Consider the following 15530-nt stretch of genomic DNA (forward strand, 5'->3'; position numbering starts at 1 on the left):
GAACCTCCAGACTTATTTCCAGAGTGCTTGTACCAGTTTGCAATCCCATCGAAAATGGAGGAGTGTTCCTCTTTCTCCACATCCTCGCCATCATCTGCTATCACCTGAGTTTTTTTTTTTAACTCAAAGAACATCCTTTTATGCTGGGACCATATGGAAACACCTTTTGGCTTTAACTATATAAATCTGGCAGAAAGCTTCTCATTTCACTGTATTGGTCAGGATCTAGCAGACCCTCTCAGGACATAGCTGTATCAGGCTCCCGTAAGCAAGCACTTCTTAGCAACAGAAATAGTGTCTGGGTTTAGTGTCAGCAGATGGGATGGATTCCTGGACAGGCAGTCTCTGGATGGCCTTTCTGTCAGTCTCTGCTCCTATATTTCCTTACTTGTCACCTGAGTTTTTTATCTTAGCCATTCTGACTGATGTGAGGTAGAATCTCAGGATTGTTTTGATTTTCATTTCCTGATGACTAAGGATGTTGAACATTTCCTTAGGTGCTTCTCAGTCATTCGATATTCCTCAGCTCTGAATGTTTTGTTAACTCTTCACCACATTTTAATAGGGTTATTTGGCTCTCTGGAGTCTAACTTCTTGAGTTCTTTGTATAGTTTGGATGTTAGCCCTCTTTCAGATGTAGGATTGGTAAAGATCTTTTCCCAATCTGTTGGTTGACGTTTTATCCTAATGACAGTGACTTTTGCTTTACAAAAGCTTTGCAGTTTTATGAGGTTCCATTTGTCGATCCTTGATCTTAGAGCACCCAGGAGTGCAGATATCCTGAAGCCACAGACAGACTGCCACCTCTGCATACCGCAGTCCACATCCCTGGTCCAAGGTGAAACTGCACAGTGCCTCTGGGATATAGGACAGACAGCCTCTGTGTACCCATGGTTCTGGAAACAGATTGTTTTTAAAAGCCTACAGTAGCAAGGACAAAAAGGAGGGAGAAACAGATAGAGATGAAAAGGATCAATACGACCTCTCCTCTCAGGCTGAAGAGCGTCTATACACAAGGCTATCTTATGTTTTTGTACATTTCAGTAACGTGAGCATGTTGTTTAAAATAATCATTTTGAAATTTGAAATATTGTCACATAGAAAAACAGAAAAAGTTAAAAAATCAATATTTATTAAATGGAGAAATGACTAAGCCTTCCTTTAATGGTGAAGACAGAGTATCACAGAGATCAGAAATGATGGTAAGATGGTGTCTCACTCAGAAAGAAAAACAATGAATTTACAGAAGGAACTATGCATGTGTTCCTGAAGTTTGGATTGAACACTTAACTGTTCAAAAGATGCAGAGTATTCTAAGATATATTATGTATAACAGGCTGACAATAATTCACTCACGTGAAAAGGAAATCAGAAAACACCATCACTGCACAAATTTTATAAATGTGGCTTTTTCTAATTCTAACACATACCAAATTTAGGGTTAAATTTGTAAGCATGTTTTCTGATAATCATGTATTTGGGATTGTACTTTTGGATAAAGAAAAATATGATGAAACAAACCTGGAAAGTCTTCAGGGTCTAGTGAGGTCTGGCCAGATCACATTTGTCACCATGAGTGAAATGCTGTAAACACAGCACAGTCATTGTACTCGAGAGCTATCCTCAAGCTTTCTGAGCCTCTTTGATGGCAGGCAGCGAAATCACAACCATGGACAGGATGAAAGGGGACAGTGTCACACGGAGAAACCAAGTCCTCTCTCTGCCCTCTGCGTAGCAATCCCAGGAATCCAGTCCCTTTCCTGAGTCCATACAACAGTATCATGCATCAACAGGACATCAGAGAATCCTTTGACCCATTCTGCTAGAGTGATGACAGACAGTGAAGAATATGTTGGTTTTCTACAGTTACCTGTTCTGTGTGAAAGTGAGTTTCTATATTGGGAGTGGAGTGTATGTGTATAATGCAAGGATACATGGTCTAATTAAGATTTATTTTTTTAGAGATACAACTAAAAGAAAAATAGAAGTAAATATTTACTACAGTTGAATAAAGTGGAAGGTCTCTCTTGAAAGTGAAACAAGTAGTTGGGTTAATTAATATATTGTGGAAGAAGAGGATCCTCAAACAGAAATAAACTTGAATTATTTTGAGATGATGAAGTTAGAAGAGAGAGTATATAAAATTGTCCTAAATAATCAGTTAAAGAATTTACTCCTTAGATCATAAGATGTTAGATTTAAGAAACAACAGGACTTAGACACCGACTTCTTTGAAAAGGAGATAGATGCATGCCCTGTACTATCCCATCTGATAGGAGTGAATATAGAAAATCCAAATATATTAGGGAAGAAGAGTGCCCAGATGCAAATAAACTTGAAAACTTTCTGGGGTATTCAATATAGATTATATTCAGGGTATAAATTTCATCTAATATATCCTGCATTTCCTGGGAGACAAAATTAAGCAGAAAACAACATCCACTATTACAGCTTAGGAAAGTAACTGATGTTTAGTTTTTCATTTTCCCATTTCATGTTTAAGATGCTTGCAAGTCAGCACTCTGACCCCACAAGAAGCAAAAAACTGGACAGATAGAAACAACAACATCTATTCTTGGAGCTACTAGGAAAAATAATTTTACAAAGCAAACTACTGCCTCTTATCACAAAGAAAAAGCAAGGTGAACAGAAGGAACAGGAATTCAGCAGTGGGATTTGCCAAACAAAGACGCATGGCATAGGAAAACCAGAAATGTAACTTCTGAACTGCTAGAGGCAGAGTGGACAGACCTGTGAGGCAGAACTTCAGGGAGATCCAGTGAATGTCACCAGGACAGCCTCAGCAAGTTCTTCACAACAGTAGAGGCCACTCCCACTGAACGCCAGTGTGACTGGTTTGGGAAGTTTTCTGAGGGAAGAAATATCAAAGATTAGAATAAGATCTGCATAAAGAAACATAAAGAAAGATACAACATTGCAAAAGATACAAGTAAGAGTAAAATCAGAACTTTCAATCTTTCCTCTTCTTCATTTATGTAACAGATAAAAACTATGAAACAGTGATAGGCAAAAGCATTTAATTATGTGCAGATATGTATGTATGTGCATCCAAATTAGGGAAATGAGTCAAGAGCAATGATTAAGAGATAAAAGACAATAATTACGATTTTTGTCATTAGAAACTACATCAACTGTCTGTGTCACAGTATTGCACTGCTTCAAGTAGGAGTTGAATGGGCTGTAAACGCTCATTACTGATGCTATACTAACTGTAATGGAAAAGAATAGAACTGTAACTGAGTTATCAAAAAAAGTTAGAAAAAGAAGCCACATAAAATGTTTAATTTAAAGTATATAAATGAAGGGTAGGGAAAAACAGGAGCAAAGGGACGGATATGTTGTAAAGAGTAGCAAACACTGTAGATGTTGATCTGTCTTAGTGTTAACCTTGAAAGCTGGTGACCTAAATGTATCCATTAAAACAGAGACATTGTCAAAGTGAATACAAATATATAAATATACATATATATGTATATATATACAAATATATGTATATATATATCAACTATTTATTGTGTACAAAAGATCTGCTCCAGATGCTTCAGAGGTTAAGACCGTTAAAGTTTCTTACCCATAATAGAGGAATAAGTTTTTGTTTTTTTTTGCAGGGAACACTGAACCACTTGGTTATCTAATACCAAATGGTCATCTCCAAAAACATACATATGAACAACATTATTCTGACTGAGCACGTTGTATTTGAATATATATGAATATATTTGAATGCAGTAACATTCATTGAAAAATAGAACAAGAATTTGAAGAGGGTAATGAGGGATCTATGGAAGAGTTTGGAGAAAGGAATTGGAAGGAAAATGATGTAATACTATAATCTCAAAAATTATTAATAAAAATGGGTGGTGAAATATAATGTGATACCCAAGTTTAAAAAGAGTATATAAAAACATCCATGCTGAACAAAAAATTTAAGGCAAAGGTGTCTATAAAATAAAAATCTTTACACCATGTTAAATGCATATATACTTTCATAATATATAGTAACCATTATTATCTATGTAACTAATAACAAGACATCAATATGTATAAGGCAGAAATTAAAGGAAAGTTTGAATATTATAGTTGTAGATGTGGACACTACTTAGCCATAATAAAGCCGTATGGACAGAGTAAAACAGTCTACTTTTTGTAATTGATATGGAGTTTACTTCATCTGACAACAGCAAATACATTCTTCTCTACCTGCATGGAACATTTACTAAGATAGATTACACTTTAGACCATAGACCATATCTTTAAAAAAAAACAAAACAAAACTGAAAGTGTATAAATCATGTAAGGTTTTCTTTCTGACTACAATAGAATTAAGCATGAAATAAATAACAAATAACCATGCAAGTGAAAAAGTCTGGACATTAAATGTCATTCAAAACAACACATTAATCAGAGAAGCAATATGAAGAGGAATGTAAAGCAATCTTACTTAATAAAAATGAAAACAAAACCTATAAACTATTGGGAGGTAGAGCTCTCTGGTATCATTGGTAAAACTGCTAGATGCTGCTGCTGTCTTAGAGTGTAATTTGACAGCTTATTCTGTGGGAAGCACACTCTTGCTGTAGAAGACACCAGCGACATTCTTCCTTCTTTACCTCAGGAGTTCAAGGTGTCGTTCACACAAAACATGCGCAGCAGCACTTGTAGTCCTTCAGTGTAGCTGTGACTACAGCGGGTAAATGCAAAGACACAAAAACATTACACTCGAGTTAGGAAGCTCAATGAAAGAGAAATATCAGATATTCTTGCTAATGTATGGATCCTAGGATGCAATCTTTAGAATTGCCGGTTTAACTTAGAGTACCTGTAGAACCCAGGAAACCAGGAAAGGGCTGTTGGTAATGATGGGGGAGAAAAATGAAAAGGAGTGGGGTAGACTGGACAAAACCGGTGATCTGAAGGGAAAATAAGAATAATAAGAATTGAGACTTAAGTGAAAAGTTGGTGCGATGGTATAACAGAGGGGAGGCTGAGAAGGATAGCTACCACTAAGGATGCTTGGAAAAGCCATATGAAAATGTATAAGCTACAGGTTTATACACATACACACATGGGGATAGGGAAAGGGTACATACATGCAGTGAGAGGGGGTAGGTAGGGAGAGGGGGGGAGTGACTCCCATATGCACACAGAGAAGATTCATATAAGAGGAGACTCTAACTGAAGTCATCTTACAAATAGGATGATTCTCTCCCCCAAAACCATAGATTGCCAGATAGATATCTCAGTTCTAGGTGTGAGATATGCAGCCTTGAGTTGTAGGTTAAGAGTATTTCAACCCCCACCCCTATACAGTCTCACCTCATTGTCTTTGCTTACCCATCCTACTGGGTAGTAAGGCCTTACTGTTGAGGATACTATCCATTTTGGTCATAAGATAAAATCAATTCATGTTGGTGCTACCAGGAACCTTTGCTAGTTAGCTGTTGTTGTACTGAAAATGTTGTTCAGGTAACTGGGAGAGAAACTCATGAACAGTTTTACAGTTGCGAACACTGGGAGCTATAATAATGACTGGGATGGGAGGAGATGCCTATTGGAGCATGAATGTTATGAAAACTTTTATTTTGATATTGCAGGCCTGCTGAACACCAGGTAAAGCTGGCCAAGAATAATCAGTGGTTGGTTATCTTATAGGCCTATTACAATTATTCTCCTATGTGGATATAGTATTGAACTGCCTTCTATCTTCATATGTCTATAAACATAAATTAATGACACTCTAAGATCGCATCATAGAAAGTCTGCTTGTTTGTCTGTGTCTACCCGCCTCTCTGTCAATTTGTGTCTGTCTGCCTATATTCTCTCTCTCTCTCTCTCTCTCTCTCTCTCTCTCTCTCTCTCTCTCTCCCCCTGTGTGTGTGTGTGTGTGTGTGTGTGTGTGTGTGTGTGTGTGTGTACAATGGCTAATACAGAAAGACAACTGGTCAAAATGCAAAGAATAAGTGAATTTTGAGTGCTGAGCCACAAATGGAACACATGTCATCCTTGATACCCACAAAACTCAGTGACCATCACAGAAAAAGGTGTGGAATGTTGAAAAGAAAGACTTGGGCAGGTGAGTGTCTTCTAAACATAATAGGACTACTGCACTCCTTAGCAAGCAGCTGATATGATTGCCTGCACAAGATCAATGTTCCAACATGGAAAGAAGGGGTCACCACCCCTAACTGAGACGCTGCTGGCAATTGATAATGACATTGTAGAGCATATCTTTTAAATTTTTGCTGATTAGGTTGATTTAAAAGTTGCTGATTATCTTTTCCATAGGAAGGTCTATACATACCATTAGCCTGACCTAAGCATTGCACAATGTTTACATGTACTGAAATTCACATACCCTCGAATTAATTTTTGTGTCACTTGGAAGTAAATTTGATACAAAACTTTATCTGTGCCTCTAAAATAGATGTCAAATTTCAGGGGTAATACAATGTGTCTATATTCCCCATATTTTGGTCTGGTTCTATCAGCCACCAAAATGTCCCAAAGTCTTAACCACCAAACACCTGATGCTGTTGCTTATGGGTTTCCTATGTGAGATCTTGCTTCTATGTGATGTCTTATGTAAATATAACTTTTATTTGCTTGGCTTAATTATTGTCTCAGAGGTTTACTGCTGGTTAAACTCACTTTTTTAAACCTCTTTCTGAATGCTTGCTGGCTGGTTCAACTCAGGCGTTCTGGCCCCACCTCCTTTCTAAGCTGACTGATTCAATCTGGCTTCTCTCAGCCCACTGAATTGCTCTGTTTGAACTGAAATTAATAATTATAATCTTCTGATTCCTTCTTAGTCACTGGCTCATTCTGTTTTCACCTGCATCTAGCTTGTTGTCTCTGAAACCTGTCTCTGCAAAACTTTTCCTGTAAAAACTGCCTATGAACTCCTTGAACTGAACTGCCATGAACGCCGCTCTAATGCACTGGCTCTCAACTCACTGACTAGATGGAACTACCTGATGAGAATTTAGAGGTCTACAAGCCTCTTTCTCCTGAGTGCTGGCATTAAAGATGTGTACCACTACGGCTGGACCTAGGCGTTTTTCTTTTTAAAAGAAATAAATGTATTTCAAGATGTAGGCACTCTGACCGGTGGTGGCCCCATCCCTCAACTGGGGTCTAACATCTGGATATCGTCTCTACAGGTTCTCTTTCCCCTTTGTTGGGCATTTCAGCTAATGTCATCCCCAGTGAGTCCTGTGAATCTCTTGCTTTTCTGGCATCTTGAACCTTCTAATGGCCTCCTCCAGTTCCTCATCCCTCATTGCTGCACACCTCTGTTCAATTTCCTGGCCCTCTGTACATCTTGACCATCTCCTACCACACCTAATCCTGCCCTCTTTTATTCCTCTACCCTTTCTTTCTTTCTCCCAAGTATCTCCCATCCTTAACCTTCGATGACTATTTTTCTCCCCTTCTAAGTAGGACTGAGGCACCCACACTTTGTTTTTCTTTGCCTTCATGTGGTCTGTAAGTTGCATCATGGGTATTCTAAGCTTTTACCCTAATATCCACTTATCAGTGAGTACATACCATGTGTGTGTCCTTTTGTGCCTGGGTTATCGCACTCAGGATGATATTTTCTAGTTCCATCCCTTTGGCTGTGAATTTCATGAAATTGTTGTTTTGAATGGCTCAGTATTATTCTCCATTGTGTAAATGTACCACACTGTCTGTATCCATTCCTCTATTGAGGGACATCTGGGTTATTTCCAGCCTCTGGTTATTATAAATAAGACTGCTATGAACATAGTGGAAATGGACCTAAGCTTTTCTTTACCTGAAACTTGCTCTATACCAAGATAGTCTTAAAAAAAAAAGAGGTGTGCTTGCCTCTGTTTCCTGGTATTAATGTTGTTTCTATATTCTTACCAGATCACATATATCTAGGAGGTCTTTGAATGTGATCCCTTGCCAGATCAGCCATGTTACTGAGTTAAAATTCCTCCACAATCTTATAAAGATGTTAATGTGACTTCTATCCTTCCTACCACTGCTCATTCTGGAGTATTCTTCATTCCCCGTGTGTCCAATATCTGCTCAATATATTCTCTAAGTCTTTTTTGGTGAATTCCAATCCTTCTCAAAAGTGTCACTCTACATCATGGAAACGATTAGCACAGAATGTTTCCTGACAAAAGTAAGACTTATCTTTAGAAACTGAAGAGGAGGGACCAAGTCACCTAGTTCTGCTGTGCTTTCTGAAGACTTGGCATGTGACAGGTGAATGCCAAACCATTAGGACACATTTAAAGCTTTGTGTGTGCAGTGGGTGTGGCGGTGGGACTCAAGGTCTGCCACTTAAGTCACAGCAACTATTGAGCAACAAGTGAAGTGTAACTTGAAAGGGATAAGTGCTGAATTATGGTACCTTTCTGAGCAAGCTTAGGTGGCACGGTGTTAGGGCCAGCAATCCTTAACAGTGTGTAATTTTTTAATAAGCCATAGAGACACGTATATGCAGTTTAGCCCTGCAGGTTGTCTGCACTTTTTGTTCTGTACGTATGTGTATTTTCCTCCTTAGGAACTCCGGAGGACAGAATTTACCACTGATTTGCAAATATTACTGGAGTTTCTGTCTCGATGCGGCATTACAGCAACCTTCACGCTGGCAAGACACTTCTCACATACAGCGTGCGTTTTCATCAGAAAAGGTCCATCTTCTTAGATCCTAGAACACAGTGAAGCTTCTCGCGGTGCCTCGGCAACGAACACCTGGGAGACATAGCTTCTCCACCTAGCAGCAATGGCTGGGTTTCCGCCTTAGGCTAATTCTGCGCTTGCTATTATTTCAACCCAAGGCAGGGCTGCAAGGCTGGGGTACCCTTCACAAGTCTCTACTTGTCATTTTAATATGTTGAAGTCTGTATAGATCATTGCAGTAAATAAACTTCAGTAATGAATCTGTATCCATTTAACATAAAATTATGCCATTAACGCAAAATTAAATGTCTAGCCCAGGATCTTAATGGAGCTTATTACCCCCCAAATGCAAAATCCCCTTTCAATTAAAATCGCTTGCAGCAGTAATTTTAGGAATAATTGCACCAACCCACATACATTTCTCCCTTATCAACTTGAACATGTCTCTCATCTTGGCTCTGTAGGAAATCCTTGTGTTGGCAGGATATTAGTGAAGCGTGTTGTAGTTAACACTAATTAATTCATGTTGGTTTCTTCACAATGTAATGAAACAAAATTAAACCTGTACTTTGTTCATTTGCTTCATATTTTCCAAATGAGACACCTAATGGAGACTTTGTAAAGGGCAATGTCAGCTCTGCACAGTTAGTCTCTTTGAGATTCTCATCATTTTCCAAAGGGAAAACTCTTGAATATGAAGCCAGTAATAATGGTTATTACATACCTAAAGGAAGAAATGCCTGCCGCTAAGTGGCTGAAGGTTTATTTTTTTTCAAAGCAAATTTATGGTTAAGAATGTGTAACCGGCAGTTTCTCCTCATGAGTTGACAGTGAACGAATGACATTTGAGATGTGTCTATAACACAAACCCGGATCTACAATGCCAAGGTAATTTCCAAATGCAACCGTTATCTACAGAAAGAATATTCTTTTCCTTCCATTGTGAGAACCTACAGAATTAATTGCTGATTTGTAAATTATGATGGCTGAATTTCCTGAGCTTGGGCTGAAGTTGTAATTTTTCATGTTTTTGATGATCTCTTTTTTCATTTCTATTTGGATAAAGAAGAGCTCCCTTAACCAACCATTGTCTCAATTACAATTTCAAGGTCAACATTTCAGGTCTTGAAAAATGCAGACAAAAGACAAAGAAGATCTTTGGGATTTATCTCTTGCGAACCACGTAAAATGGGAGAAGGGAATCTAAATCTAGACCTCTGCAGGAGCAGAGCAGAGCAGACCTTCCATGGCTGAGGCATCGCTCACATCTCTACTTTATCTCAGTGAGAGCCCTCATGAGTTGTTAAACAACCCTGTTTGTTTGCACTAGTTAATGCAATACACACAGGTATTATACTGTGTTGTTTGGTGTTATAATGTGAGGTTTGGGAAATGCCAAGGAAAATGTTTGTATATGTTCAATAATAGAATAGTAGATGCAGAAGTAAAGACAATAGCTATAGAGGAAAACATACTCATGTGATTATTTGTACTTTTCTATCTTCTCCTTTTCTCTTTCCTCTCAATTTTTCTATCTCCTTCTCCAACTCTCTGTACACACACACACACACACACACACACACACACACACACACACACAGAGTATATAGTATGTTTTCTCAAATTCTCAGAATTTTTCAAAAGCAACAATAGCTTTATTATATCTAGTAAGACAGATTTCTAATTAGCTTGTGAGAAAAGTCTTATAAATCTATACTTTCATATAAGAAATAACTTCTTTGGAGCATTTCACTACATTTCTGTCTGTTCTTTTCATAAAATACTAACCAAAACCAACCTTGTATAGAAACGGATATTTGATTTTCTTCATGTCCAGATCACAGTCCATTATTGAGGGAATACAAGGCAGTGAGGAACTCAATCAGGTCAGGAACCTGGAACCCTGGAGGCAGGACCTGAAACTGAGACCCTTAAGCAATGCTGATTGGTTGCTTGCTGGCTTGCCCACTATGTTCACAATGAGCTATCTTTCTTATATATTCCACAACCACCAACACAAGGACATACAGTTGACTGGAATTTTCACAGCAATGGTGAATCAAGAAATTGTATCCAAACATGCCTACAGTCAAATCTAATAGAAGCATAATATTTTCTATACAGGTTTGTGATGGTTTGTATATGCTTGGCCCAAGGGTTGGCACTATTGCAAAGTGTGGCCTTGTTGGAGTAGGTGTGCCACTGTGGGTTGGGCTTAAGACCCTCACCCTAGCTGCCTGGAAGTCAGTCTTCAACTGGTAGTCTTTGAATGAAGAAGTAGAACTCTCAAGTCTGCCTGCAACATACATGTCTGCCTAGAAGTTGCCCTACTCCCACCTTGATGATAATGGACTGAACCTCTGAACCTGTAAGCCAGCACCAATTAAATGTTGTCCTCAATAAGACTTGCCCTGGTCATAGTGCCTATTCCCAGCAGTAAAATCCTAACTAAGACAAGGTTCTATTTCCAGATGACTGGTTTGTGTCAATCTGACAAAAATCTTCTAGTGCAGGTGCCACAGAATACACAGCACACCTGACACAGCCCTTCCTTTTTAATTGAATAAAAGATTTGGTTATACTACTTTTGAGTCACTTCGTTATATAGGTGTATTAGTTTCTAGGGGCTGAGGAGGATCAGAACTAGTTTCCAGTTGTTGCTCTCCACTGAATGCCATTAAGTATCCAGTGCTAAGTTCCACAGATGTCAGCAGTAGACAAGAGCTGACCCATATGTGCCAATGTCAACAGACCGATCAAGGAATCTAAGAGCTCAAAGTTTAATGCAGTGAAAAATCAAAAGAGAGTATTAATAAAAATGAAGACCATGATCAAATGTTAGAAGTTGATTATTGGGTCCAGTGTAGTTGCTTGAGTACAGAAAAGCAGGATATCAAGATTGCAGTAGTCAAGGCAACAGCTGAATAGTGTTGGCATGCACAGACAGCCCTGCTCTTTTTCTAAAGTACATTGCCATTGTAGTCAACTGATGATTTTAGAGTACAATCTGTCCAGGATTTTCACTTAACCATCAAAGTGCAATCAATGTTTCCTGGTCCATTAGGTAGCTGGTTTATCTTTGGATTCTGATGTCATGTATTATTAACTATTTCCCTGCCATTATGTTAGTATTTCACAATCTGTATAAATTTTTCTTTCCCAAAATGTAAGGCTACCCAGGGGACTCTGATTCTCATAGGAATAGATAACTATTGGAAAAATACTTCCTATTTGCAAAGAAGAGATTTATATTCTAGTAAGTGTTGGTAAGATAATTATCCAATAATAAAATGCTCTTAATTATTGAGAAATGTCTCATGATACAGACCTTGTTAGGAGAGTCATTCTGTCTGTTACTGGCTATATAACTCTTACCATGACTGTTATTCACTTAAAACTCTTTCTAAAAAGTAGAATTGAAAAAGAATAAATATTTGCTTGATATAGTTGGTTTTAATATTAGAAAAGATAATATTTTTTAAAATACTTGGCACATTTGCCACATGTAATAAATATAAATAAATTTTCCCACTATCTTTATCTCATGCCATCAGATGGCAAATTGCTAAGCAAGAATAATTCAGAACTGAATGGTTTCTAGGTGAAACTGGTCTGCCTGATCAGTAAGGGATTAATGTGCTCAACTTCCAGCACCTCCTATCAGCAATGGAATTTTAGAATCTGCAAAAATAAGCATAGAACATTGTATATAACTCATCATCATCAAAAAGCCTGCTAACTCATCAAAAGATAACACGAGAAAGCCTGCATGAAATGTCAATGTTTATATATAAATCTAGTCAGGTTTAAAAGTAACATTAAAAAATTCCACACAACATCATTTTCATTCATAATTTGACAAAATTCCTGTTTAGAATCTGAAGATTTAGGCAGCCCTACAAAATTTGGGTGTGATGAAGGAACACATTTCAGGGGTAATTTACTAACACATGTCAAAAACCTTACAAAAATTTATATGTTTAACATTTTGGTCTCTCATAAAAAATTATTGTGAAGAATCTAAGGATTGTCCCTCATTCACATATGATGAGGCCAAGCTAAGCTCTAATTTTTATTTACAATAATTTTGAGACAATTAACAGAAGGGTGCTGAGTCAATAAATATTGACATAAAATATTTCATTGCCAGAAAAATATTTATAGAGGTTATTTTTATCTCTAAAACATTACAATGTAGTATATAAAATGATAGGATTACTTAAAAATAAAATGCATATAACATCACAAGTTTGTTTTCTATAATTAAAATATATAAAACTTTTGCAGTGTCATAGTAATTTCTAAATTTCTTTTAGCAATATGTTTAGTCAAATGCTTAATTTTAATATATAGAGCAAGGAAACCACTGAACTGAGAACAGGACCCCCATTGAAGGAATCAGAGAAAGGATTGGAAGAGCTTGAAGGGGCTCGAGACCCCATATGAACAACAATGCCAAGCAACCAGAGCTTCCAGGGACTAAGCCACTACCTAAAGACTATACATGGACTGACCCTGGACTCTGACCTCATAGGTAGCAATGAATAGCCTAGTAAGAGCACCAGTGGAAGGGGAAGCCCTTGGTCCTGCTAAGATTGAAACCCCAGTGAATGTGATTGTTGGGGGCAGGGCGGTAATGGGGGGAGGATGGGGAGGGGAACACCCATAAAGAAGGGGAGGGGGAGAGGTTAGGGGGATGTTGGCCTGGAAACCGGGAAAGGGAATAACATTTGAAATGTAAATAAGAAATACTCAAGTTAATAAAAAAAAGAATAAAAAAAGAATAAAAAATATATAGAGCAAGGTTTTTGTACTCCATTAAAGTTGTATCCAGTAAAAATAGAAATAACTGGCTAATCTTGCAAGAAGAGAACATTTTATTTTAACTGAAAATCCCATGGTACTGACCTTGTCCAATGCTTGTTCTATTTGAAATGTTTCTCTGGTACATGTTAAGACTTTTAAGGATTTGATGGTTCCAATACCTGTAGGTTTACTGGTCTTTCCCCATAGGGTGAGAACCAGTCTACATTTGGAAAGACCAGAGACTTGGTTTACCTTATACTGAAAAGGTATCTAGGGTCAGCTTCTCATTATCAATTTACTATTGCTAATGAATTCTTAGGGATTTTCCTTGTTCATGTGAAATCACAGCAAAGCTTAGCTCAAAGGTTCATGAACACAACTACATAGTGTTCATGAGTAGCCTTCCTTAATGACTTGAGTCAGCCCAACACCATTCTCAATTTACCTGTAAGTGTTACAATAAGCTTTTCCAAAATTAACAGAACAAGTCTCTCTATTTTTGTTTATTTCCTCATCTTTTATCTTACAGGGTATTTTCCCCAGGAAATTACTCTTCATTTGTATCATAGGATGGCTCCATCTTGGTAGGATAGCAAAGTGAAATTTGATTTATATTAAATTACTCGTCCACCACATACAATGCACTGTGCACTAACACTTGGCAGATGAGTGGGTGAGTACTATGTGAATGTAGGTATTAAGGCTGAAATGTGACTGAGATATAATATATTAATTATTATCCCAAAGGGGTAATTATATACAATTTTACTTTAAGTTTTTGTTATTGTTGAAGAAAAACGCATGCCATGAGATGTATGTTTAATAGATTTTTAAGGGTTCAATGAAATGCTATTAACTGCATTTACAGGGTTGCATAACAGATCTCTGGAACTTATTCCTCTTGCATTACCCAAACATCATATACCTTTGATTAGCAATCCTCATTTCCCCCTCCTCCCTGCCTCTGGAAGCCATCATTTTGTTCTTTGCCTCTTTGAGTTCAGTTATTTTAGATACTTCATTTAAGCTTAATTATGCAGTAATTTTGTATAATTAGAGAAGAAGGCTGCCCATAGAAATGTACCACCATCCACATTGAAAGCTTAGAAATATACATTTTCTCTATCATTTATCCTTAACTATAGAGAAAGGAATCCAAACACCCATGCTATCCTTTTCAGTTTTCTACTTAAATGATCAATGTAACCTTATGACTTCTATTTTTAGTCCTTTTGGTTTTAACTTTTATAATACTTTTATGTTTTTTAAACCTGTTGTGTGTCTCTCCAAGTCAAGGTCTTGTGATTTTTGCAAATTATACAATTTGCATAGTATATGATATGTATACCAACAACAAGAACCCAACAAATACTTGTATGCTCATAAGTAAGTGACTTACTTATTATCTGGCAAAATGGTTAGCAAATGAATTTTAGAAAAAATAAAATATTTTGTTAGTGTGATTGTGACCTATCTATCATGTCTATCATCTATCTATCTATACATGTAGATCTAGATCTAGAGATAGAAATAAGAGAGGGAGAGAGAAAGGGAGAGAGAGAGAGAGAGAGAGAGAGAGAGAGAGAGAGAGAGAGAGAGGTGTGTGAAGTGTAAAAAGAAAAGGGTGAGCATGTGCCACAGCGTGGTTGTGGAGAACATTTTGGAATTTGCTTTTTTCTTTCTTTCTTTCTTTCTTTCTGGCAAACACTATAGCCTACTGTCTCAACTCCCTGGTCCTCCTAGCACATATTGAACAATATTCCTAATCTATGTTTACTTATATTTTATGTCTATATGAATTATAGTGGTAAAATAAATATGTTAACCCCAATATGTAAGAGAATCATCTAATCATATATCTGCTGATATCTCTCCTGTGGGAGTAGCTGAGTAGGTAAATATATTAGTGGGATCTGTGCTGGAAAAATCAATAGGTTATAACTTTATCCCATTATTGGTGTGTAGGGATTGCAAAGATGAGAATTGTATTGAGGTCCTAACTGGACTAGCTAATAAACTGGGGTACTTAGAAAGGATAGGTAGAG

The sequence above is a fragment of the Rattus norvegicus genome, chromosome 1 (assembly GCF_021556685.1).
Source record: "Rattus norvegicus strain SHRSP/BbbUtx chromosome 1, alternate assembly SHRSP_T2T, whole genome shotgun sequence".
NCBI classification, from domain to species: domain Eukaryota; kingdom Metazoa; phylum Chordata; class Mammalia; order Rodentia; family Muridae; genus Rattus; species Rattus norvegicus.